General features: G+C 46.4%; 1 long non-coding RNA gene across 1 annotated transcript; it reads right to left on the minus strand.

The window, feature by feature from the left end:
* Positions 1-12,850: 12,850 nt before the first annotated feature.
* LOC106780921 (uncharacterized) lies at positions 12,851-26,690 on the minus strand. The gene is made up of 3 exons (XR_001377340.3): positions 26,501-26,690; positions 23,433-23,608; positions 12,851-13,083 (listed from the first exon to the last, which is right to left on the minus strand). It is a non-coding gene; the product is annotated as an uncharacterized lncRNA (long non-coding RNA).
* Positions 26,691-26,788: the final 98 nt, after the last annotated feature.

The raw sequence follows: 26,788 nt of genomic DNA on the forward strand, positions 1-26,788 counted from the left end.
GCAGAGACAGAGCTGAGCTGAGCCGTGCTGGCTGGGCTTTGCCTGCTGCTCCCTGACAGAGTCCACCTTGAACCAGGTGGGTCTCAGATCGTCCTGTGGGTTCGGGGGACTTTCAAGTACACGGTCTCCTCTTAGTCAAGGGCACAAGTGCAAGGGTACCTGTGGCCTTTGGACACACCTTAGGTGGCCTGGCTACTCCCAGGGGAACCCAGGCCTTGGTGGGGACAGAGGCCCTGCTGCTTCTGAGAAGCAGATGGCTTCACCCAGCACCAGGTCAGGCTCACCACCAACTCTGCTCCAGCTGCCTGGTGCCCAGTCCCCTCCACACACAGGCTGGGGGCTGGGATCAGTTTGCCTCCGACAGAGCCCTGATGTCAATGGCCACCCACTGCCCCACGCCCCCTCTTCCCAGCCTCTTTGTCAACTCAGGGCAATAGCGTCTCCTCCACAGGGCTGTTGTGAGGATGAGGTTGGCACCTGGCACGTCACGGGGGCTCAGTGAGGGTCCGTCACCTCCCCCCTCCTTCCTGCGTAAAGCAGGAGGTTCGGGGGCAGCACTGACAGGTCACGTCCTCTGAGTCAGGGGCTGTGCTTCCATCTTTTGAGGAGGGCCCCATTCAGTCCTAGAGCCAGGGCACACACCCTCCGGCTCCCTGGAGCGCAGAGATAAGCTCAGCTCCTCTGGAGCACTGTAAGCAGGAGGACCAGGGAGGAAAGCTCCAGGCAGAAGGCCCTCAGCCCAAAGCCCTGCCCTCTGGATGCCACGCCCGGACTTCTGCTCCACTCGGCCAGTCCCAGCATGCACAGGGGCACATGTGCTGATTTCGCCCCAGAAGAAGCCCCCGATCCCCCCACCGACCCCAGGTGACCACCCCAGCTGCACTCCAAGCGGCTCAGGACTTCTCAAAGAGATTATTCTCTAAGTTGAAAAGATAACAACACCATTACGAGCAGAGCCTGCTGAAAGAAGGGCTGAGAGCATTTTGAAGATGCATTGCTGTTAGTCAGTTTTATGGCATATTTGCATTTAATTAGGTTCTTTCTCTTTTTCTGAACTCATGATAATACAGTCTTGAAAGTGCTGATGAATAGGGTGGTGTGTGCTTAATTTTCACACTGATACGTTGTCTTATCCATTCCTGCTCAAATGACACTTACAAATGCAAGTTTTAAATTAGTTTTTTGTTCTTTTTGGTTAAAAATCAGACAGTTCCTGGACCTGGGTTACAGGAAAGTTGCTCATCTTACAGGCTGGCCAGCTGGTCCAGCTCCGAGCTTTTCTTAGAAGTCGGCCAGTTGGGTCTCCTGCCCTCCGCAGCTCCCCTGGGAGGAAGAAGGCCTCCCAGCACTGCGGAGCTGCAGTGTCCTGCAGGAGGTCTGCGGAAAGGGGCCCCTGTACTGAGAGCCAGAACCCATCCTCAGCATCAGCCAGGGATGGGCTGGAACTGGCTCGGACCGCCTCTCAAGAACTGATTATTAAATTTTCAGGAATTTTATAACAGTCATTATTAAAAATTAAATTATGTAAACTTACAGGTGAACAAATTGTATTAAACATGAAGGTAAAAAATGCTCAAAACTCATTACTTCGTTACTGTTTTATTACTGTCTATGTCCCTGAGGTCACTCACACCCATGGCGGAAGGACTATGTAATGATGTTCAGTAAGGTTATGCTGGTGGCTTAAAATTGGCTCAGGTGGGAGCATTTACAAGCCAGTCTCCCCTTTGTTCAAAGAGCCGATTGCTAACCATGTACCGGCACACCGCTAATAACAACTGGCACAACCCAGAATAACCATGGGCCTTCTCTCTGTCTTGTTTGTGGGCCCGGGCAGGACAGCATCAAGCAGACTCCTCCTAGAAGGACAGCTCTCAGCATTCCAGAGGTGGTTTGGCCAGAGTCAAAGTCCCCTGCGATATTTCTCTTGATGCACCCCAAAGCAGCCAACGGAAGCAGCTGAGTGAGGCTGCTGAGAGGGTCTTCTCAGGTTCCTGCGCACTCCCTCTCTCTCTAGGGGAAGGGACCTCTACCCCATGCCCTCCTTCCGCCCTGTACCCACCGCTCCTGGGAGACATCCAGGGCCTCAGGCCCAGCAGGTCCTCTGATCCTGAGGACATCTCAAGGTTTTGGCCTCCCATCTGAACAGTGGGAGCAGCATCTCACTGATTTCTCAGCCTCCAGTCCCTTCTCAATCTGCCAGATCTTCACCTGTTGGGGCTTTTATGATGTCCCTCCTCCTCTCTGTGACCCACACTGGCTCCCTACTGCCTGTATGGAGTCACCAACTCCCCTCTTTGGCTCTCAGTGCCCCACGCTACCCTGAAATCCAATCACTAGGCTTAGAATGAGGCTCCAAGAGAGGGAGAGTAAAGAACATCTTTGCATATGTTAATTGGCTAAAAAAGCGGAATATTTGCCCATTCTGACATGACCAAGGCAAAACACCCTTTTTGTCAAAAAGAGAATCATTGAAATTGTCCAGATGCCAATTCCCTGAGCTTTCTGCTCCATGGCCTCCTGTCCTCTGCTGTTGCTCTCACCTCCTCCTTCCTCTCCTTCTAAATCCTGCCCCTGCTTCAGGGCCCAGGTGAAGACCACCACAACCTCCAATCCTTCATGCCTTTAGAAACAAAGGGCCATAAGTACACATGCAATGGGATATTTAAAAGGCAGTTAGGGCAGAGGCATCCAATTTACAAGCTGCCGTATTCCCGAGTGGGATGCAAGCTGATGATGCAGGACTTGTCCAAATCCCTGTGACCATTCCACCGTCACCCTCATCAGAGCACAGAAGGACTAAGAGTTGGGATGAGAGGTGTCCCTTCACCTGAAGGACTGAGTGGGGCTTCAGCAGGGCACTTGAAGAGCCTGACTCATGTTCTCTGAGATTTGGGGGGCACCATGGATGGATGTGCAATCCCTGTCTGGAAAATGTGCAGGGCCAGAAGCTGGTTGCCCACGGCTTTCAGCACAGAGCAGAGCAGAGGTGGGGCTGGGATCCTGCCCCAGGCTGATGCCAGGGCAGAGTGAGCTGAGTTTTAAAGCGTGGGCAGAGTTAAGAAAACTCTAGAAGATTAGGGAAGGCATTCTAGGCAGGAGAAGCAGAGCCCAAGCGCAGAGACTCTAGTAGAAATGGCACATTCCAGCCTCAGGGGCGCCAGCAGCCTGGCTGAAGCACAGAGGGGTCTTGCTAGCAACTGTGAGAGGCGATGGAGAAGGCACATGGGACAGTCAGAGTCCTGCCTCCCCCACGGCTCTCCCTCCTGCTCCGTCTCCTGTGCCAGCTTGCCCAGGGCCACTTCATCTCTCTGCATCCACTAACCTCTCTAGGTTTTAATGCCCCCTATGCTGTGACAGCTCCCATTCATACTCCATCCCCAGACTCCTCCTCCTTTAGCACCGCCTCCTTCACATCTCCACTTGGATGTCCAATCAACTCCTCAAACCCAACACATCCAACTCTGAGCTCGTGATTTCTTCCCTCAAAACCCATTCTCCTGTTTTCCTCATCTCTGTGAATAACAACAACATCCTCCCAGCCAGGAGTCAGGGGGCCGTCTGTGAGTCTCCTCTGTCCACAGCCAATTTATCACCACATCCGGTTGACTCTCCTTCCAGGAGTCACTTATCTCCAGCCATTCCTTGCCATCCCCAAGTCATACACCCGTCCCCCCAGGCAAACAGCCACTATCATCTCTTGTCTAGACAACTGGCCTCCAGCTACCACCTTTGTCCTCTACTCCCAATGGTTTATTCTTGACACAGTAGCCAGAGTGATTTTCTGAAAATATAGATCAAATCATATCACTCTACGGTTTAAACCTTCCCATTGCTTCCCACAGCATCTAGAATTAAAGTAGCTCTTTACTCTGGCCTAGAAGGCCCTGTGTCTGGTTTCTTCCCATGCTCCAGGCTCATCATGTGTCCTTGCCGTGGCACACCTCTCCTGACTTGGGGTTTTTGGACATGCTGGTCTTTCCTTCTGAAATGGTCTTGCTCAGGTCTCATCCTTCCAGGCTCAGCTTCAATCTCTCCTTCCTGGGGACAACTTGGCCGATCCCTGCCTGCCTCCTTCCATGGAGATTTCTTGCCTCCACCCCTACCCTTTAGCCATCATTACACCATTCAGTTTTCTTGATAGCACTTTGTATTTAACTTCTCATTACTTCATACGTTGATCCCATTGCTAGTCCTGAGAGCTGTCCTAGGTGCTGGAGACACAGCTAGGAACAACCCAGACCTGCTCTCTTATTCAGCCAACCTCTCGATCCAAGAGACAGAAACTGCATCTATTCCACTGTCCATGGGCCTGGCACAGAGAAGGGGTACAATAAATATTTGCCAAAGGAATTTGTTGTTTCATTAATGGATCTGTGTAGGGAGTAGGCTTGAACTGATTACACAGTGTCTTAGCTTGTAAAGTCTCATAGAAATGGAATATTTGCAAAACAAATAAACCAAATGGAATATACCAGGAGGCATTTTGGAGGCCAGAGCAAATCCTTTTTCAGAGCAAAGCATCCTTTTATAATGTAAATGATCCATCGCTTCCTCTGAGCTTTTTGTTGTTCTTGCACAGGCGCTCTCCTTGGGTTTGTGAACCCTCTAAAATTATATGCAAGATGTGTGGGCACGTGCATTCTGTGCACTTTTCTGAGGCGTTCATATCTTCCATTAGATACTTGAAGGGGTCTAGTGCTCCAAAACAGTCAGGTGACATGGCTCTGGCCTGTGCCTATTTTCCAGGACTGTTTGGATGGGTCCTTTCCAGGGTGAATCAATTGCATTGATAATTGTCTATTTTTAGAAAACAGCTCTTCATTAGCCACAAACTTCCATCTAGCCAGCATTTAATGAATTCACAGTTCCACACACTTGGTGAAAACCCTTACATGTAATGAAAGTACTTTCTATTACTCAGATGGAAAAATATTTTTTTCATGGTACTTCAAAGAGGCTGAAAGCAACAAGTCTCATAAAAATGTAAAAAGCTGGACACATTGCTCAAAAGCAGGAGAGCACTTGGAAATTTCCCCAGTAAAGAAAAAAGAACACTGTTTCAAAGCTGCCACTGGATCTCAGAGTAAACTTTCCTCAGCCTAAGATGAAGGATTTCTTCCGCCAAGATTAACATTGCAGAGGGAATTTTTAGAAGTCACAGCCTCTTAAGCAACATCCCTCAGGAAAACACCAAAGTTCCAGCTCTCTGCCTCTGGGAGTCAAATCCCGCCCCAACCTCCACTCTGGCAACAACTCAGGCGCCACAAACAGAGTCCTCCGCTCATTCCAGATGCCCACCTCCCCTTTGTCACCTGGGTCAATGAAGGGCATTTCCATCCCTTCCCTTGTGTCAAAGGCAACCTACCTTTCCGCCCTCATTCAGGGCCAATCTGACCCTACAGACGCTGCCTGCATTTTGCCTTCTAGAATCCCCCAGCCAAGCTGCCCAGTGAGGTGCTTCCTGGGGTATGGAAGGGTCCTTGTCCACAGATACCATGGACCCACTGAAGGGTGGAGGAAGAAGAAGCTGGGAGGAGGAGAGACAGCAAGGTATCACTGTGCTTAGGGCTATCCTCTCACTTCCCTGCTTTATGATCCTTGATAAGGTTTATACCATTTCAAAGAACTTTCTAAAGCTTTCTTTCTGTGTCTGTAGACTTTGAGGACTGACCGTCCTGACATCTCCCTGGCTTGGAGCCTAGGGCAGGTCTGAGTAAGCTGGGGCATTTTTTTTTGCAAGGTTACAGAAGCTTCTACTTTAGGAGTTTTTGGTTTTGTTTTTTCTCGTTTTCTATTGTGGAAATTTTCAAATGTAAGCAAAAGTAGAGCTAATAGAATGACAAACTTCTATATACCTCCCACCTAGCCTTGACAATTCCATTTCTGCCCATCCTAGTTCATATTTGCCCCACCCCCCCAAAAGGATTATTTTGAAGCAAATTCCAGAATTCAAAGTATTTCACCTATAAATATTCCCATAGGTATCTCTGAAAGATAAGGAATTTTTTATGTGACTATAACCACAACACAATGATCGTATCTAAAAAGTTTTGACGACAATTTCCTCAGATCATCAAACACGCAGTCAATATTTATCTTTCCCTGATTATTTCATAAATGGTTTTATTTCTATGGTGTGTTTTAGTCAGAATCCAGGTAAGAGCCACACTTTGCTACTGGTTGATAAAGCTCCTAAGTCTCTTTTAATGTATAACTTCCCTTCCAACTCTTATTTTTTCTTGTAATTCATTTGCTGAAGAATATGCTTCAGCTTTGGCATTCATTTCTTGCCATTGTCTCCGTTTCCCGTGAGATTCTGGGTTTTTTGTTGCCTTGTCTTTTCTGAGAGCCAGGTCAGGGATGGCGTTGGGAGTCCCACTGTGATGTCATCATTCATCTAATGCCCCTGTTTTGGAGAGCACACTCCTTCCTCAGCAGAGCCTGGGGCCTCAGTCCCCAGGACCCAATCTCTCCAGGGACCCTAACACCCCTGGCTGCCTGAACTGGGGCAGGAGGTGTGGTCGGGCCTGTTGATGTTCATCAGTCAAAGACCACCAGGAGCACAGCTGTAGTCACGCAAAGTTGGGTTTATTGTCTTGTTGCAGTGAGAGGCTGACATGAAGAGCTGTGCGTGTCTCTGTGAAGCTGGGTACCTGACGGTTCCCGGAAATATTCAATAAGAACATGATTACCTTGTTCCCAACACAGACACAGATGAAAAGAAGTTAATCTTGTCAATTTGCTGTTTTCCTGTTTAACCTGAGGGGTGACTCAAGGTCGCAAGGATTTATGAGCTTGTTTTACGGAAGAAAAAGAATGCCTTCTAAGAAGTCATGATCATCAGATAACCAGCCCCCAGCTGCCCTTGATGCCCAGACGACACATTGCCCAAGGGCTTATCTGGAGTGAAAGAAACATGGATTACGCCTTTGTTTCTCCAAAATTCCTCCTGCCTTAGGGCCAGCCTGGTGGCACAGCAGTTAAGTGCACGTTCTGATTGGGTGGCCCAGGGTTCGGTGGTTCGGATCCAGTGTGGACATGGTACCACTTGGCAAGCCATGCCATGGTAGGCATCCCATGTAAAAAGTGGAGGAAAATGGGCACGGATGTTAGCTCAGGGCCAGTCTTCCTCAGCAAAAAGAGGAGCATTGGCAGCAGATGTTAGCTCAGGGCTAATCTTCCTCAAACAAACAAAAAAACAAAACTCCTCCTGATGAGGATTTTAGGCTGGTTACTTTTAAAACTGCAGATGAGAAGGAGGCTCTGAGGACTTGAATTTGCTTGCCCTTTGATGAGAGACGTTTACATTTGTAAAGGAAGTCTCCATCTGTGGGGGTGTCTCCCTCTCTGCACCAGGAGGAAGGGGGGATGGCCTTATCTCTGGAAACTCTTAATGGGGAAGGCAAGGACTTAAGTTGTTTACTGTCTGGCAACCTCACATAACTGACTCCCCCACCCCCAACATCCTCCTTTGTCTTTAGCTGAAGGTAATATTGAAGCAGTGGCTTCTGCCATTTACTTAATCCGGTTTGATTCTTATCTAAAAGTTATGGGACCACCCAATAACCAGAACCTACCGGCACTGATATCATTTTAACAACTTTTTTTGCATATTCTTTCCTTTATCTTGTAAAGACATAACTCACATACCTATGCCTTAAATTTAGCCGAACTCTCCACCCATGTTTGCAGCGGCAGCAGCAGCTCTGACTGCCCATGGGTCCTGTCCCAATGCCAGCAGTGGCAGCAGCAGCTCTGACTGCCCATGGGTCCTGTCCCCATGCTATTCCACACTATTCTCTAAATAAAAGAGCACTACTGCCAGACCTTGAGAGTCCAAGAAATCTTTCTTTCGACTCCTCAGCTCACTGACCCCGCATCACTCCTGCCAAGCCACTTAGCTCTATAAAAAACCCCTGCGTTTTTCTCTTATTAAGCCCTATTTGAGAGAACCTATCCTCCTGCCTTCCCATTTTGGCCAATTCTAATAAAACTTTCTCCATCTCCAAGCACCAGCGTCTTGGTGATTGGCTTACTGCGCAAGGGCACAGGACTTGAGACTAAGAGGTTGACATCACCTGGAAGAGTGTTAGGAAGAACTTAGAATAGGATTTGGACTTGAGTTAGGTGATTTGGAGGAGGGGTTAAGGAAGTGATGGTTTTCTCTGGATTAGGTGCTGTCTGGAAATGAGGAGTAATCCTCTGATGACAATAAATCTCATGAGGAGTAGGGAGGAATGAAGTGGGGTGAACTCTGTAATCAGTAAAGAAGCCTCAGTCACTTGTATGCACCAGAAAAGGGAGTGTCTGGGCCATTCCTCAGGTCCGGGCAGTGTTCTTGTTTTTCTTGATGCTCAGCCATGGTCGTGGAATGGTCTTGTTATCTTCATCTCTTGTGTCACAGAGCGTCCTTGTCTGATGTCGGTGTTGTATAAAACTGTCTTTGTTCAACAAGCGAATCTCACAGCCTAGGCTAGCTCTCAGCTCTCAAGCGCTATTTTTTCTTTCTCAGGTCTGTTAAAAAGAAGCTACAGGTACAAAATGGAGTCACTTATGCTAAGCCCCACCAAGACTTAATGCCTAACCTAATTGCAGTTTCAGCCTCTCCCAGGAGTGGAATTTTAAGCCAATCAGTCTGGAATTTCCTGATCAACACTAGTGAGGGAACCTGCTGATAAGACCCCCTGCCTTCCCCTAAGGGAGGGTGACCTTGCCTGAAATAATCCACTCTTTACCTCCTTTGTCCTACCCTCTTTCTGCTTATAAAAACCTTCTGTTTTGTACAGCTCCTGAGAGCTCCTTTCTACTTGCTAGATGGAATGCTGTCCAAGTCATGAATTGCTGAATAAAGCCCACAAGATCTTTAAATGTATGGATTGAGTTTTTGTTTTTCAACAGGTCCAAGCCGCGCCTGTGTTTTCAGCCCCCTGATGCCTCTGGTGCCTGCCCAGCTCTGGGCTCACATGGCTGCCTTCTCAGCTTGCCTCCCTGCCAGTCCTCAGCTTCCTCTGGTTTGCTAGGTCAGTGACCACTCAGAGATCTGATTTCCAAATTTTTGTTGCCTTCTCTCTCTGCTGTGGTTTCTTGGCCTAGCCTCTTTACTTTTGGGGGCTTATGCCTCTTATTGTTGTTATTGTTTTGTCCCTTTACTGTCGTTTAGAGGACTTCAGGGAGAGAGCAGTGGCAGTCCTGCCGAGCTTTCATCTGGGCCCGACTTATCAGAGAACTCCTCCTCAGTGAAGTTCTGTCCTTGGTGAGGGAATGCCTCGTACTTAGTCCAATAAATCTCCTCATTGATAAACGGGGGTGAAATATGTGGACCACAGGCCAAAACTGAGATCAAGAAGGTTCCAGTTCCCTTATTTAATAAGAATTGCATTTTTCCTGCAGGCACTCCACTTTATCATCCAATTCTGCACCGAGAGCTGTGTCATCATGGGGGAGTCTCATGGATTCATTTGTTTTTCAAAGTGGATTTCCCCTGGCTACGTAACTTTGTTTCCTTATATCTGGAGCAGTAGAAATATTTGCTTCTTAGAAACTGTCAAGGTAGCAAGCAGACACTTTAATAAGAACCATACTTCTCATCTGTGAGATCTGGCATTTTTAACTTGTTCGCTGGACCTCTACCTGTCTTCTTTAAGGCATAAATTATTAAAGGCCACAGGGGGAAATGTCCGTTTAATGCAATGACATGCTTATCCCATTCGTCTCAGCAACTTGGCTTCGCTCAGTTGTACCCTGTGGAGAAATAACAACAATATTATAAAAGAATCATAGCTAGGATGTGATTCCAGGGAGCCGAGAATGTCCCAGCACAGTTGTGATTACACATCCCTGGTAATGTGTTAAAGGTGGAGGAAACATCCTTGTTGCTATCGCTCAAGGAGGAAGTCAGCATTGGGGATGGAAAGTCTGATTCTGGTTCTGCAAATCCGCAAAGGTGTAATGGGGCTCGTGGCAGACTCAGGAGGGAAGTTGGGGAAGTGAGAGAGCTGCATGAAATGGTCTGCAGCGAAATCCATTTATAAGACCTTGTTAAAAACCTTTTTCTTCTATACAGAATCGTATTTTTAAAGAGCTGGATTTGCATGGAGGCTGGGATTTGTTACTGGAAGTGAATATAACCTGTAAATATAACATGAAGAGGGCAGGTTATTAGGAAGCAACCATTGTTATTAATAGTGAGTACAATGTTAGGATGAACTTTGTGTCACATACGGTGCACATTTCACGTTTCATTTTCACAACAGCCCCATTCAGCCAGTGAGGAGAGAAGGCCAGAGAAGCTGACAATGTTGCACAGTTAGAGAGCAATAAAGTCTCCATTCAAACTTGGGTCTGACTCAGCTCAGGGTCTCCTCCTCCAGGAAGCCTTCCCTGATCTCCACATGCCCTCCACTGTGGGACTTTGCATTGCCCCCTGGAATTTGCTATGCATCTGCCCCCCTTACTAGACCACAAGAGCAGACTGGGAACTCCTTCCTCATGTATTCCCAGTCCCTGCCCCAAACGGTCTCTGGATAAATTCCTCCAAAATGAACCCGAGGCCAAGCCACACCCCTTCCTTCTTTGGCCAGCCATTGCCACCGCTCTGTTCCTGTGTGGTTCTCTTGCTCATGCCCATGGGACCTGGCATGAGAATACTGTGAAAGGGGCCATCTCTTATAGATACAAATAAAGTATGAAGTAACCAGCCTTGGGGCTGAGTTTTTCTTAAAAAGGGGACAAAACAAGGGAGAAGGGGAAAGATGGAGAGAGGGCTGGTGGCCTGTGAGGACAACCCTCTGCGTAGAGACACATTTTGTAACTGAACAAAGGCAGGAAGGGTCCAAGAGGCTCATGGTAGAGACCCAAGCTCTGCAGTTGGAGTGAAGAGGACAGGACATGGGGCCACAGCCCCAGGACTGAGGAGGCTTAGAGCCATATCCATATCTGAATCTAAGATAAGAGGGAGAAAAAGCATTCGAAAGAAACAGTCTCCTGGGGTCTGGCAAGGAAGCCAGGTAGATTAGGCAGTGGGTCATGAGATCAGGCATTATAGGGAGGTACAGGCTCTGAGCTAGGACCACCTGGGTTAGGGTCCCACCTGTGCCACTTTCCAGCACGTGACCACCTTGGCCTAGTTATTAACTGTCTGTGCCTTACTTAAACCCTCTGCAGGGGCCGGCCCCATGGTCGAGTGGTTAAGTTCGTGCACTCCACCTCGGCAGCCCAGGGTTTTGTGAGTTCGAATCCTGGGCGCAGACATGGCACCACTCATCAAGCCATGTTGAGGCGCCACCCCACATGCCACAACTAGAAGGACCCACAACTAAAAATACACAACTATGTACCGGGGCGCTTTGGGAGAAAATGGAAAAATTAAAAAAAAAAATTACACAGTAGAATGAAGCAATAAAGGAAATGTCTATCTCTAAAAAAAAAAAGAAAGAAAGAAAAAACCCTCTGCAAAATGGGTGTGACCATAGGATGCATTTAACTGGTTGTTTTGAAGATTAAGGAGGTTGATCCCCATGAAGAATTCGGGTGAATCAACACGGCCAACGTGGGTTGGACACCTGGTCCGTGCCGGCACCGTGCTGAGTGCTGCGCGTGGGCTCACTCTCAGGATCCTCTCAGAACCCCGCTGAGGCCAGTACTTTCCTCAGCATCATCTCCATTTCACAGATGCAGAAACTAAGGCACACGCTGCCTACAATCTCCCAATATCACACAGCTAAGAAGAGGCAAGGCCAGGGTTTGAATCGGAACACGCGGGCGCCAGAACCCCTTTCCTAACCACTGTGCAAGGCCACCTCTCCCAAATACTCTTTCCGTGAGCGTCAAGGTAGCTGTTGTATTTGTTTGAATACAAGGTTGTTGTACTGAATTGTTGAATTGTTTCCCCAAGAAAGAGCTGTTGAAATCCTAACCCCTGGTACCCGTTTCTCTCACTTGGGTGGTCTTTGTTTTTTCCACACGTCTAAATTTATTCAGAATCTCTCACACATACGAGTGTTCAGGTAGCTGGTGACGAGACTCACCAAACGAACAGATCCTCTGTGACAGAGCCATGCACAGCCTCGGGTGATGAAAGCAAATCCAGTCAATGAAAACGCCATTTATACTAAAATAAATTCTTTTCTTTTAAGAAGAGTTGGTTAAATTCTTGCTCCACTGTTATCTTTGAAATGTTGTTTGCCTCCTCTCCCCTGTGCCCCACCCCCCTCCACCGTGGTCTCTCTCAGTGGGAAAGCGAAATAGTGAAGGTGAGGACAGATTCTCCTTGTCACTTCTATTTGACCGGGAAGCAAGAACTGGTTGGTGATGCAGAAACGGCAGGACCCAGTGGGCATGTCCCCCGGAGACGGCAAGATGGGGGTGCAGGACACACTGGGAGTGCCCCCTAGGTCTGAAGGGACACTTTGAGTCAGCGGTTGTAAGCCGTTGCTTAGCCAGAAACTTCTGCTTTGGCAAAGAAGTATTGAGCAGATAAAAGCTAGACATCTCTACCGCTACCAAAGACCATGTCTGAAAGTGGAACGGCAGGGTCCGGAACTCACAGCTGGACAGCATTTTTGTAAGAGAACAAAAGGACACCAACTGCCATACTACAGAGGTTAATTCTGAGTGAGGGGGATAACGAATGACCTCCGTTTTGTTTTAATTTTATTTTGTTCTGTGTTCTTTTTTGCGCTTTCCATGTGTTCTGCAATAAACACCTATGACTTCTGGAATTAGAAAAGTTTTTTTTTAAGAATGTGAGTGTGGGGGTCGGGGGCAGAAGATGGTATATCTTGCAAGATGTCCTGAAGGTATGGCATAAATGTCACCATATAAAAGATCACTATTAAAAGGAAAGCTGTAAACTTTAAAATTTTATTATGAGAAAATATTTTGCAACTGATAAGAAACGTTGAAACCTTGGATAGCAAAGACCTTGTCAGCGATGCGCTGTTAGGAATCCTGGTGAGCACACTCCCCACTCAGAGCTCTTGACTGGCCGTTGCCTTTGCCCCAACACTTTGCCCCCAGACTCCTGCCTGGCATCCTTCCTCACCTCCGTCTCGTCTCTGCTTCAGTGTTTATCAGACTACCCTGTGTGGAAAAGCAGATACCACACTCCATCACATGTGTGTCTATTGTCTTCTTCCCCTCACTAGAATGTCACCTCCGTGACAGCAGGTCTGTGTTCATTGCTGCACCCCTGGGGCTTGAAACAACAGATAAAATAGGCACTCATTTAGTATTTTTTAAATGAATGAATGAGTGAGTGAATGAATGAAAGATGTTATGGGGGATAGTACTTGTCATTTTCTGGCATTGGTTCAGGAGTCCCAGTCTCTATCTCCTCCTGGGTCCCCTGAGGATAACACGTATGCTGGACTCTCAAAACAAAGCAACAGCCTTAACCCCAGACTCTAGCATTTTCAGTCCCTGGTGAGTTCTTTTAGTCCCTGAGAAAAGGGTTGAGAGAAAGCAGACAGGGGGAACACAGACTGTGGCCCCTAAATGCCAACTCCCGCTGCAAGGAACCAGGATGCCTTAGAGAAATCGCTGACTCCAGGTCTGGGGCCAAAACTGTATCAGACGAGCCTGGGACATCTTGCCATGCCTAAAAATAAGAGGATCTCAAAGTAGAGTGATGACAAAAAAATAACCCAAGAGTCACTTGAAGGGACTCCCGTTGCCCAAAGATGGGACCATTTGAATAATGATAACAATGTTTGAAACACATCAAATATATTAAAATCTATGAGATCATACTGATACTCTAAAAAAAAAAAATACAAAACAAAATTAATTGACTGCCTTGGGTGGTTCCTAAGGCACAAATTTGTTATTCTGAAAACTGATAAAAGAAGGGAAAGAATCAAGCATTTATCCTGCTTTCTTCTACAGACTCTATTTCAAGATAACCAAATAAAGGAGTGTTTCTTTCTGTAGAAAGCCATTAAAGCTAATAAAGGAAGAAGCAATGAGATAATTAGAAAATCACCATTTTGCAAATCCCCAATGAAAAATAGATCTAGGTACACATAGTAATAATTAACGGCTGCTAACCATTGAGTAAAAGTCAATGGAGGATATTACAATGAATAGATCAGGGTGAAAAACTAAACCCACCAATCAATGTTAGTGAGCATCTCTGAAAGTGGGCAACCAGATGTATGCGCCATGGGTGATGCAACAAGAAGCGCAAAGCACCACCTAGGAAGTAATTTTGGGAAAACAAAACAAAGCACAAAAGTCTGAATCTAGTCAAGCCTTTGACTCTATCTTCTAGGAAAAGGAACTATCAGTGACAGAGGAACAGATTATCAGACAGTCCCAGGAAGCAATAAGCCAAGTCCAAAAATGTGCAAAATTCTGCCAGACAAATGACTTAATTTCTTCAACAAACATACAGTTTAAAAAAAAGGAGAGGAGGGAACAGTTAGATCAAAGGAGACTTGAGACATCACAACCAAATGCTTATGTGCATCCTGATTTGAACAAAACAACTGAAAAAATACGTTTTTGAGATAATCAGGGAAAAGGGAACCTAAAACAGGTATTAGAAACTATTAGGAATTATTTATTTTGTTGAATGTGATGATATTATGGTTAGAAATTTTTAAGTCATTCCTTTTAAAGATACTTCTTGAAGTATTTTCATGTAAAATCACATGATATCTGGGATTTGCTTTAAAATACTCCAGCAAAAAGTGTAAGTGGGAGAACAGCTGAGACAAGATGCTGAAAGGTGGGTCTTTGTGGGGCCGATGGTGGCTCCTGCAGTTTTACACTCATGTGGCTTCTCATCCACCTGGGAGAGATGACTGCTTTCCTTTTTTTTTTAATTTCCAGTTTATTGTATATCAATATTTTTATAAAATACAATAAAAGTGAATTTCCAAGAAATTAAATGATAAAAAATCAGATATACAATCTATAAATCTAAATTTTTCATTGGACTCAACACACGCAACATTATATTTCAATAAATATAATCAGAACAAACATACTATATGGAAAGAAAAAAGAATTTTTTAAAACATACACATTTTTGGGCCAGCCGGTAGCAGATCGGTTAAGTTCACATGTTCTGCTTTGGCGGCCCAGGGTTTGCCGGTTTGGATCCCAGGTGTGGACATGGTACCACTTATCAAGCCCTGCTGTGGCAGACATCCCACATACAACGGAGAGGAAGATGGGCACGGATGTTAGCTCAGGGCCAGTCTTCCTCAGCAAAAAAAAAAAAAGGAGGATTGGTGGCAGATGTTAGCTCAGGGCTAATCTTCCTCAAAAAAAAAACAAAACCAAAACCAATCAAACAAACAAAAAACCGTACATATTTTTCATTAAATGTGTACAGATAAGTGGTGAATATGGAGAATTATTATTTTACATCCATAACTTTTTGTCATTCCACAATCATAGCTCATCAGTGAGTTATGGGTCAGATAGTGATTCCCCATATTACATACTTCTGCACACAGTTTGAACAAAAACCATGTATGTCAATATTTAAAATTTTTAATGTGACAAATGAGACGGCTTCTTGCTTATTAATTTATCTTAGTTTGGATTGATGGCAACACTACTCACAGAGGATAATGGGAGTCTAAACTTTTCTGTTTCATTGTCATGACTTCTGGTAAAGAAATCAGCCTCACAGAGGTGTGTTGATTGAATGGCAGAAGAGAGTTTAAAGTAATTTCAGCAAGCCCAGAATTTTTTTTTTTTTTGAGGAAGATGAGCCCTGAGCTAACTGCGGCCAATCCTCCTCTTTTTGCTGAGGAAGATTGGCCCTGAGCTAACATCCGTGCCCATCTTCCTCTACTTTATACATGGGATGCCTACCACAGCATGACTTTTGCCAAGCAGTGCCATGTCCACACCTGGGATCTGAACTGGCAAACCCTGGGCCACCAAAGCAGAATGTGTGCACTTAACCACCGGGCCACAGGGCCTGCCCCAGAATATTCATTTTTAACTTCCATCCAAAATCAAGTAAATAATGCTGGCTTTTCAAAATGCATCTTCAGTCCTTGATCAGTAGCCAATGACATCAATTAATCCAGTAAAGTTGTAGTTCAATTTAAATTACCCATATCTTTCTTTTTGTGAGGAAGATGGGTCCTGAGCTAACATCTGTGCCAACCTTCCTCTAATTTATGTTGGACACTGGCACAGCATGGCTTGGTGAGCAGTGCTAGGTCCACGCCCAGGATCTGAACCTGCGAACCCTCCGCCATTAAAGCAGAGTGCACGAACTTAACCACTACGCCACTGGGCAAGCCCCAAATTATTCATATCTCTTGATGAAAAAAACAGATTCCAGAGCCATGGATTCCTCCCATGTACATTCTCTTTGGGTGGAGAATAAAATTCAAGTTTACAGGTGTACAACTGTAGAGTGATCGGCTACCAGCTACTGTTCTGATTATTGTTGGGACTGGCGACTGAAATAGCGTCTGGGTGAAGGTTAGTTAAAGGAGTTTGTTTGATAATCAAGGTGAGGAATTTGAGTCCTGGGAAACAGTCCAACAGAGGATTCTGAAGAACTGTTCTGAGGTCCGCAGATCCAAACTGGTCTACATCCTGCCCCTTGAGATAAGTCCAGTTAAACACACTTGGAGGTTGTGGCAATGTCAAACTGCTATGAAAGTTACTTGATGTTTACTTTCAATTTTTCAATTTCTGTACTCCTCATGGACCAGAAATAGATTGTGGACACTGTGGGGGCCTGGAATTGGCCACCCCAAGATACGTCTCTTTGGCATGAGGATTGTTTGGGGCTGGTTACTTTTAATAAACTGCAGACAGGAAAGCAACTGAAAAGTAGAATTTACTTACCCTTTGTTAAGAGACATTTACATTTGTAAGGGAAATCTCCATCTGTAAAGGTGTCTTCCTCTCTGTACCAGGAAGAAGGGGGGATGACCTTATCTCTAGAAACTCTTATCAATGCAGAAGGCAAGGACTTAAATTGCTTCTGCACAGCAAAGGAAACTATCAAAAAAATGAAAAGGCAACCTACAGAAGGAGAGAAAATATATACATCTGATAAGGAGTTATTATCCAAAATACATAAAAAACTCACACAATAGCAAAAAAACCAAAAAATCCAATTAAAAAATGGGTGGAAGAATTGAATTGATAGTTTTCCAAAGAAGACATACAAATGGCTAACAGGTACATGAAAAGATGCTCAACACCATTAATCACCAAGGAAATGCAAATCAAAACCACAATGAGATATCACCTCACACCTGTTAGATGACTATCATCAAAAAGACAAGAGATGAGCGTTGGTGAGGATGTGGAGAAAAGGGAACCCTTGAGCGCTGATGGTGGGAATGTAAATTGGTGCAGCCACTAATGAAAACTACTATATGATTCAGCAATCCGACTTCTTATATTTTATGAGAAAAATAAAAATATCTTTAAATAAAATAAGAGCAGGGCTGGCCTGGTGGCGTGGCGGTCAAGTTTGCGTGTTCCACTTCTTGGCGGCCTGGGGTTCACCAGTTCAGATCCAGGGTGCGGACATGGCACCGCTTGGCATGCCATGCTGTGGTAGGTGTCCCACATACAAAGTAGAGGAAGATGGGCACGGATGTTAGCTCAGGGCCAGTCTTCCTCAGTAAAAAGAGGAGGATTGGCAGCAGATGTTAGCTCAGGACTAATCTTCCTCAAAAAAAATAAATAAGAAAGAGCAGCCTTTGCAGAAGCAGCAGAACAATAGTGTCACATAAATCTCCTTCATGCTGGTGCTAGAGAGTCTGGAGGCCAGGGGAATGTATAGAGGCTTTGATGTCATCATGAGGTCTTCATGGGATGAAATGATTGACGCTGAGGGGAATAACAAGGCTGACGTGGATGTGCCTCCAGAGAAGCAAGTTCCTGCAGTCTTTCGGTCAACGGTTTTAATGCAATTAGTGGGGCTTCCAATTAGAGCTCCAGGGGCCTGTCTTTATCCTTGTCAACATTTTTAGCAATAACTTTCATGGTTATTCCATTTTCCCACAAAACAGAGCTGGGAAGAAGAGATAAAGTGATAGACAACACAGTGAAGAGTTAGAATTATCTTGGGAGTCAAGAATGTCAAGTTAACACTAAAAAAAGATTAATTTGCACAAGCATGAAGGTCAGGCTTTACACAAACATCTTCCAAATCACTTTAAACTGTGAGTGTGGGGAGATCTGAGAGAATTCCTGTGAAAAAAAAAAGACCTGGGAATCTCAGTCAATGCCAGGCCCAATGTCAACCAAGAGTTTGATGTGGCAGCTAAAAGATGAGTCCCACTTGGCTTTGCATCAATCCTTTCCAGAGAGCAGGAAATTGAAGCTGCGCCGCCCTCCCCACGGACTGCCACATCCAGGTGTTAAAATTGTAGCAGGTGACTAATCAAAAGGGGTCAAGTTAATAAACGATCTTTCTATAATTTGTTTTATTCTGGTGAACTGTGGGAGCAGTTGCTGATTTACAACAAGCTGATTCTGACAAAATCTAGCTCAGCTTGTGATAAAGAAATATAACTCAACATTAGATACAAAATCTAGTCCATTCTTTTTTGCACCAAATGTTATTGAGGCATTCAGAAAAATGTTAAAATACCTTTCGTGGATGACTTTTCTCCAGTAAATTTTAATCACACCAAATATGCAAGAAACAAAATGCGGTTATTTCCTCTATAATTAAATTGACTAAATTCACAAGTTCATCACAGTAGTAAAATAGCATTTACCCAGTAGTAAAATGACAAATAACTGGCTTTCTCTTGGGCTTCAGATGGAGGCGTTTATTAGGTCATATATTTAAACCTATGCAGACTATCATTTGCCCTAAACTGTTTCAGATTTGTTAATTTTGCAACAAATCTTGTGTTGCAAAAAAATAAAAATGTAAGTAAAATTTGACCTTTAACTGAAGCCCACAGTCAAACCTGGTGCAGCGTTTTTTCAGTCAAATGCCAGCTACGTCCCTATAAATAAAGCCAGTTACAAACTTCAAAGTAATAGATAACCTTGAACTTTCAGAGAAGAAGTATCTTTATTTTAATCCATTTAAGCCTGCATATAAGTGGTTTCAGGACATAATGGTTCAAAAACTCAGTATTCCCAGAGATTGATTATATCTGACTCTAAAGACCCAATGATAATACAACATAATTAAACATGTGAGGCATGTACGACTTTGAAATACATTATTTGCAGGGCAGATAAAGAGAAAAGAAATGGGATTTTTTTCTTTTTTTTAGATGGGATTTTGAGAATGTAAATCTGGTTTTTAAATGCTTGGCTAAATCATTGCCTTATCTCTCTCTCAAATCCCGCATGAAGTTAGTTTTCATAGACTCAGATTTGGGAGCTCTCAGTCTAATTCCCGACTCAGTTCCAGACTCTCCTTTGTGTTGCTGTAATCTCAGGCAGCCTCTCAAGGCAGCCCTTTCCTCTGTTGAAGGGATCATTGCTGGAAGCCTCTTCCTTACGTTGTTACATCCTTAAATCATGTCCTTGTAATGTCTCGCAATCATTAGTCGTTGTTCAGCCCTGTTTCTGTAACATAGAAAAAGCCCCTCCTGCCCCTAGAAATGACCCAGATCCTGCAATCGTCACTCATATTATACCTCTCTCAGACTTCTCCCTATTCTGGATACTATATCCCTGACTGACTCAAACTTGTCAATACCAGTTTTAAAATATGAATCACAAATTCACCTCTACAAAATTTATTGAGTACCATGTACATGCTAGGAATTGGGCATCATAAATAGATAATTTGCAAATGTATAAAACAATAGCCCTGTCCTCCAGTAGTTTCCAAGTGGGAATAGAACAATTCTGCACCTCTCTCCATGCTTCTCTTTCTACCCCACCCCACACTCCCTCTAAGGGGGGAGTTGTGTCTATGGTTGGGTAGATCCCAGGAGAGTCATTGGGCCATGTTTTGCTAGAGGACTGGGTGGCTGAGCATTGAAAGATCACCACCCATTTGTGGTGCCCTCCCTACCTTCCTATTTTACACCACGGCTATACTTGCTGTTTCTACCTTAACTGTCTACACTGGTAAGTGCCCACTTGGGCCCTCTCCGTTCCTCTCTGTCTCCATCTCTCTCTCTGCACTGGAGGTGGAGGTGGGAAGGGTAAGAGTCCCACTTTGAGCCAAAGCTGTCTATTCCAACTTAATTTTCCTAATGGATTCTACTTCGTGGAGCAAGGGCATTGGTTCAAATTTAATCATGGCACTTTATTCTCATTCTGCCATTGTTCTTTACACACAGATTCCTCAGTCTGAGTCCCCATGAGGGAGAGGAAGGAGGAGAAGCTTGATCCAGGCATTCCTGGGACCTGATGGCTAATTCCACCAGATGAACACTACAACTCCACCCAGAAATACCAACACTCACAAATCAGACATGATTTTTAAAAATATGCATAAGAGGAGAACAAAAACATGGATTTCCATGGGTTGGAAATTGGGAGATGAAGTGGAGGTGGTAAGTCAAGGTGCAGGAAGGACTGGAATTTTCAGCAAGTGCAGCTGGAAGACTATGGAGGGAGAAGGCATCCTATGAGGGGGTGGGGTACACTAGAATGTATTCAGGGAATGGTGAGATCTCAAATGTGGTTGAAACATGCAGGAGAGAGTGTGGAGAAGAATGCTGGAAAGAGGAGCTGGCCGAGATGTAGAGAGATTTGACTACAAGGCCAAGGTTTTACCCCTGTCTTGGTAGGCAATGAGGAGTTGCTGAGGGTTGGGGTGTAGGGAAGTAGAAGTGGTCCCCACACATATGATGATGGAACTGGCCATAGGGACCAGGGTGAAGAGAAAAGGAAGGCTGGGCACTTTTAGGCCAGAATTTTATAGTCCCGTTTTATTCTAACGCTTTCTCTGTTGGAAAAATGTCAATAATTTCTCTTAGTATTTCCTATTAATTTTTCAAACCAAGCTTGTACAACACCCTAAACCTGTTCTGTCCAAGATTTGGTTGGGGGCAGGGGGAGCTGTAGGGGAGGAAGACATTTCCTCTACCCTCTCTGGGTTCGCCTGGCTGGAGAACGAATTAAACTCATGAGACAGAATAGCAGGAGAAAATTAAACAAAGCTTTATAACATGTATACATGGGAGAGGCTCAGGCAAGCTGAGCAACTTGCCAAAATGGCTGAAGCTCCCACCTTAAATATCATCTTCAGCTAATGGACAAAGGAGGATGTTGCGGGTGGAGCCGGAGTCCGTCATGGGAGATTACCACACAAGTACAGTAAACAAAATGCAGATTTCAGTCCTTGCCTTTGGTATTGATTAAGAGTTTCTAGAGATAAAGTCAAACCCTTTCTTCTTCCTGGTATAGAGGGAGGCACCTTTACAGATGGAGATTTCCCTTACAAATGTAAATGTCTCCTAACAAAGGGCAAGTAAATTCTACTTTTCAGTTGCTCTCCTGTCTGCAAAGTAACCAGCCTCAAATAATCATCATGCCAAAGAGACATATCTTGGGGTGGCCAATTCCAGGCCCCCACAAAGCCAACTCAACATACTCTTATCATGGACCAAATATCAAGTCCAATTTTTAAAAAACATTTATTGAGCAATTCTACGTGGCAGGCACCATCCTGGGCTGGCAGTACTGGGTAGAAAATATAGACCAGGTTCCTGGCTTCCAGAACTCACAGCCTGATGGTGGAAATACACATATGAAGAAGCCATAGTGTTACAATGCAGGTTAGGGATGCTGGGACAGAGGAGGGACACCAGCCAGCCAACCCAAGAAAAAGCACAGCTTTGAAGTATCTTTCAGGAGACCTCTTGACTTGGGGGTCCTTTATCAGGTTTAATTAAATTAAGAGTAATATAATACATTTAGATCCCTTTTTATTTTAAAATATAAAATAACGGGGGGCCGGCCCCATGGCCCAGTGTTTAAGTTTGCACGCTCTGCTGCAGCAGCCCAGGGTTTTGACCGTTCGGATCCTGGGTGTGGACATGGCACCACTCGTCAGGCCACATTGAGGCAGCATCCCACATGCCACAACTAGAAGGACCTGCAACTAAGATATACAACTGTGTACTGGGAGGATTTGGGGAGATAAAGCAGAAAAAAAAAAACAAAAACATTAGCAACAGTTGTTAGCTCAGGTGCCAATCTTTAAAAAATAAAAGTAAAATAATTTTATGTGTCAGCTTAACTGGGCCATGATACCCAGATAATCAGTTAAATATTCTTCTGGGTGTGTCTGTGAGGGTGTTTCCGGACGAGATTAACATTTGAATCAGTAGACTGAGTAAAGCAGATTGCCCTCCCTGATGTAGGGGGGCCTCATCCAATCTAATTAAGGCCTGAATAGATCAAAAAGCTAAATAAGGACAATTCACTCTTTCTACCAGGCTCTGAGCTGGGACATTGGTCTTCTCCTGCCTTTGGATTTAGACTGTTACCTCACAATAGGAAGTTACATCATCAGCTCTTCTGCTTCAGACTTGGACTAGAACTTCTCAGCCTCCATAATCACATGAGCCAATTCCTTATAATAAATCTCTTTATGTATATATCCTGTTTGTTGTGTGTCTCAGGGAAACCCTGACTAACAGAATTTGACAGTGCTATCCTCATGGTTGGTTGGAAGGGTAAAGTGGGTTCATGGAGAATGGAGAATGTGACAAACTCTTTCCCATGGGTGGTTGGAGGGTGAAATGGTTGATGGAGAATGTAGGTTATGACAATGCCACCAAAATGGAGGTCTAGTGTATAATGGAGATTATGACACTTTCCCCTTCGGTGGGTGGGAGGGTGAGGGGGTTTGAAGGAAAATGGAGATTATGACCACGCCTCTCCCCACATAGCTGAGGAGTGACAGTAGTGGAGAGAATGTGGTGACTTGACCCCACAAGGCCCTGAGTGGGGTCTAAACAGGACCATATTGATGGACAGGCATGTGCAGGATTAGGAGAGCTGGGAGCAGGGCTGTCTGCACTGAGGCTTGAAAGATCATCAGGAGTTTTTACTGGGCCAGACATGGAAACGCCTGTAATACTTAGGAGAGCCCTGCCTACGCCCTGGCATGACTGGCCCTTGAAGCTGCCCATCTTCTGCCTTTTGGCCAGTCCCAGCTGAACCCCAGGGCCCTCACCTCAACCACTCCAGTGCTGCCCAGTGACCCAAGTCTCTCTCCCAGGGTCCACCTACACCAGCAGCATTTAGAGACCACCACCAATCCCTGATGTCTCCCCACCCACTGCCCAGCTGTGGTCGAGCCAACTGGCACAGAACTCAGAGCCCTCCTGGCTCTCCTGGGTCCCCATCTCCTCAGTCTGTGCCCACAGGCTGTCCCACTCGGGAACTTCTTCCTTGCTATGCCATCTTCCCCACTGGCCCTCAGTCATCTCTGCCCACCTCAAGCTTTCAGCACCTACCTACCTACCCTAATTGCCCCATATGCAGCCTCCCCTACTAACCTCACCGGTTTAGGGTCCAGCTCCACAGGATGTCCAGCCATTGTCTTCATGAGGAGGGGAAGGGCGTCTCCAGCCAGCAGACAGGAAGGTGGGGTGCAGTTGCTGTGTGTCTCCTGTGCCCCTGCTGGACACTGGACAGGCTGGTGGACTGCCCTGCAACCTCTCTCATGAGCCACCTTCAAGAACAGAGAGTGGAAGAATGTCCTCGAGCTAGCGAGGACTTGAGCAAAGGGAATCCAGAGTTACCTGCACATCCACTTTGAGGCTGTGATGGGCAAGAAGGTGGCCATGGCAGGCAGGGAGCCAAACATTTTCATGTGCTCCTCATGAGGGTCTCCCCATGGCCCTGGGAGCTGGGTCTCTCATTGTGCCCACTTTCAGGGTCTCAGTGGTCACTTGCCCAGAATTATACAGTGAGAAAGGGGTTGGGCAGAAAATACATGCTGGGGCCTTCTGACTGAGGCCAAGGCCCTTGCTCAGCACTGCCTGTGCTGTCTTGACCTCACAGAAGCAGAAACATGAAGGCTGAGGAGGCTACGACTCAGCATTGTGAGCACCTTCCATGTGCTATGGCTGTGCAGGACTGGGGATACAGAGGGGAATACACTGGGGCTGCCTGCTTTCAGGGGACTTTCGGTGTCATGAGGAAGGGAGACATTAATCAGACCCACAAACACATACATGACTACAATTGTGAAGTCGGGGTTGGTGGGGGGAGTCTGAGCTAGTGAGGGGGCCAGGAGGGCACCCTGGAGGAAATGACTGAGAGTGGGATGATGGGCAGGACTAGCCAGGTGGCCGACACTCCAGGGCAAGAGAGGAGCACATGCAGAGGCCCAGTGGCATGAAAGAGATGGGCCAGTTCTGGGAAATGCAAAAAGTCGCTGCAGCTGAAGAAGAGGGGCCTTTAGAAGCTGTGAGTGAGGGCAGGTGAGGAGCCCCACTCCTGGGACCGCAGCAGCTGATGGGAGATGCCGCCTAGTAGACCCCTCCCCCAGGGGGCGCTGTGGAGTGGGGAAGGAGCCCTGGATAGTTGGGGATCAGTGCATCCGCCTGTAACAAAATGCCAACATAACAATGACTGTGAAGTTGTTCTCTCTCGTGTAAAGAAGTCTGGATTCTCCGTGCCAAGATTAGGGCCCTATCTCCATCTTTCTGCTCCATCACCCTCCCATGACTTTCATCCCTGAGGCACCACCTGAGGGAGTCCAGCCATCACATGCGCACTCCACATCTGCAGGAAGAAGGGGAAATGGCAGCGAAGGGGCTGCTGCCTCACTTCCAGATCCTCCTCAGAAATCCCACACAGCCCTTCTACTCAAAACTTAGTTACATGACCACATCAGGGCTCAAGGGAGCCAAGAGACTAGACATCTTAGGATGGGTGCGTGGCTCTGTAGGAAAGAGGAAGGAGAGGGGTGTGCATTAAGACTATAGGAGCTGCCTGAACAACCGCCAACACCTTACAGGCTTATCCTAGGACAAGCTCCTCTGAGAGTTTGTAGATGAATTCCTGGTCTGTAGGCAGATTCCCTCCCTGCAGGGACTGGGGGAACTCAGGCCCTTTATCTTCGGGACCCACCCTCATCTGGGCCAGGCTTAGACTTGTCCTCTGACTTACTTTCACAGCAGTGACCACAAGGAGCACACTGAATCGTTCAGGTTCTCAGTCTCCCTGTTGTTTTTGCTTGTGTCGTTTTACACTATAAAGACATTGGTCTGGGTGAACGGCTGCACTCTGTTGATGGCCCAGACCATAAACCATTCATCACACACCTTTATTCTCGACGTGTGCTTAGCACTAACTATGAGGTAAGCAAGATGCGAGGAAACTGGAGGATACAAAGGGAATGGGATATGACTTTGACCTACCATGGCCTATGTCTCATTAGGATAAACACAAATTTTGGTAGTTAGAAAGTGGAATTGGCACGAGAAATATTTAGATTATTCTGGGGATGAAATGGATCAGCTAGGGTGCCTTCAGCTTCATGTCACAGAATTTCTGGCCCAAAGCGGCTTCAGCACAGGTGGCTTTGATCTCACCAACAAGGAGTCCAGAGTCAGGAGGCTCTAGGGTTGATGAATGCTCCTGTCAGCAGGGGCAGCCTTTCATCAGCTCCTCTGGGATTCTCTTTACTTCTTTCCCCAGGGTCTCACTGTGGCTGCTACAGCTGCTAACACCACACACTCACCCCACCAGGTCAAAGGCAGACAGTGATGACTGTTTCCTGCCATCTGCCTTTCTCTAGTTAGAGAGAGAAAACTTTCCCAAACACCACCTGCCTCCCACAGAGGCATCTGCTCAGGCCCTATTGGCCAGAAGTGGGGCAAATGCCCTCCTCACCCCACACCACTCCTAGCAAAGAAGAAGAGGATGATTGATTTCCTCCAGTCATAATTCATTCCTTGGGAATGGGCCTCCTTTCTCTGAGCCCACTGCATCAGGAGACCAGAACAATCTACATTTTATCAGTATTACCGTTACTCAGTGTAGAACAAACAAATGACTGCTGGGGAAAATACCAACAATGTTTGCAACAGGAGGCAAGGAGGTCAGGGACCAAAAGTCCTGGTATAGAATGGATTGTCGTTGTGGATCCGGAAGTCACGGGAAATGATGACAGGGGTGTGGTGGTGCCAGCAGAGAGCAGGGCAAACGTCTTTAATGATGACCACAGGGATGGGGAAGGGGCAGACAACTGCATAGGAGGGGGGATGGGGTGCTGTCCAGGAACGGTTCTTCTACGGTCTCAGATGGGCAGCCTACTCCCTCTGTTGCCCTGGACCCTCTGTATGAGAGTCTTCCTGGCCTTCCTCTTCCTGAAGTCTCACCTTCTCTGTCCTTGCCCCAGGCTGCCTGCAGCACCCCCACCCTGCACTCGATCTCCCTTTCCCGCAGGTCCCGTCCTCAGTACCAGCTGTCATGGAGGAGAAGCTGCAGCAAAGGGAGCAGTTCCAGCCTCAGGGTCCAGGAAGGCTTACAGTCACCATGGAAACCCCTGGGCGGAGCTTTAGCAATGGGCGGGGCCCCAGGGAGAACCCACACCCCTTGAGGAACAGCTCACCCGCTGCCTGTTCTCAGATCCCCTCAGGTCCTGGGACACCAGGTCCGGATGCCCCCGTGGGCAGGTCACCGCCCGCCACCAGTTGCTCCACCTGTTAAACGAAGGCTCTGGGTTGGGCGAGAGGGAGCTGGGCGCTGCTAAGGGCGAGGGTCGGCAGGGGCGCCGGTTAGGGCCCTAGGGGATGCGAGGTGGTGTCTGGGTAGTGAGTGATGTCAGAAGAGCCGCCCAGCGATTGGCTGACGGAACTGCCTGGTGATTGGCCAGGGGCGCGGTTGTGACGTCACGAGG

This window comes from Equus caballus, chromosome 8 (genome assembly GCF_041296265.1).
Source record: "Equus caballus isolate H_3958 breed thoroughbred chromosome 8, TB-T2T, whole genome shotgun sequence".
In the NCBI taxonomy this organism is placed as follows: domain Eukaryota; kingdom Metazoa; phylum Chordata; class Mammalia; order Perissodactyla; family Equidae; genus Equus; species Equus caballus.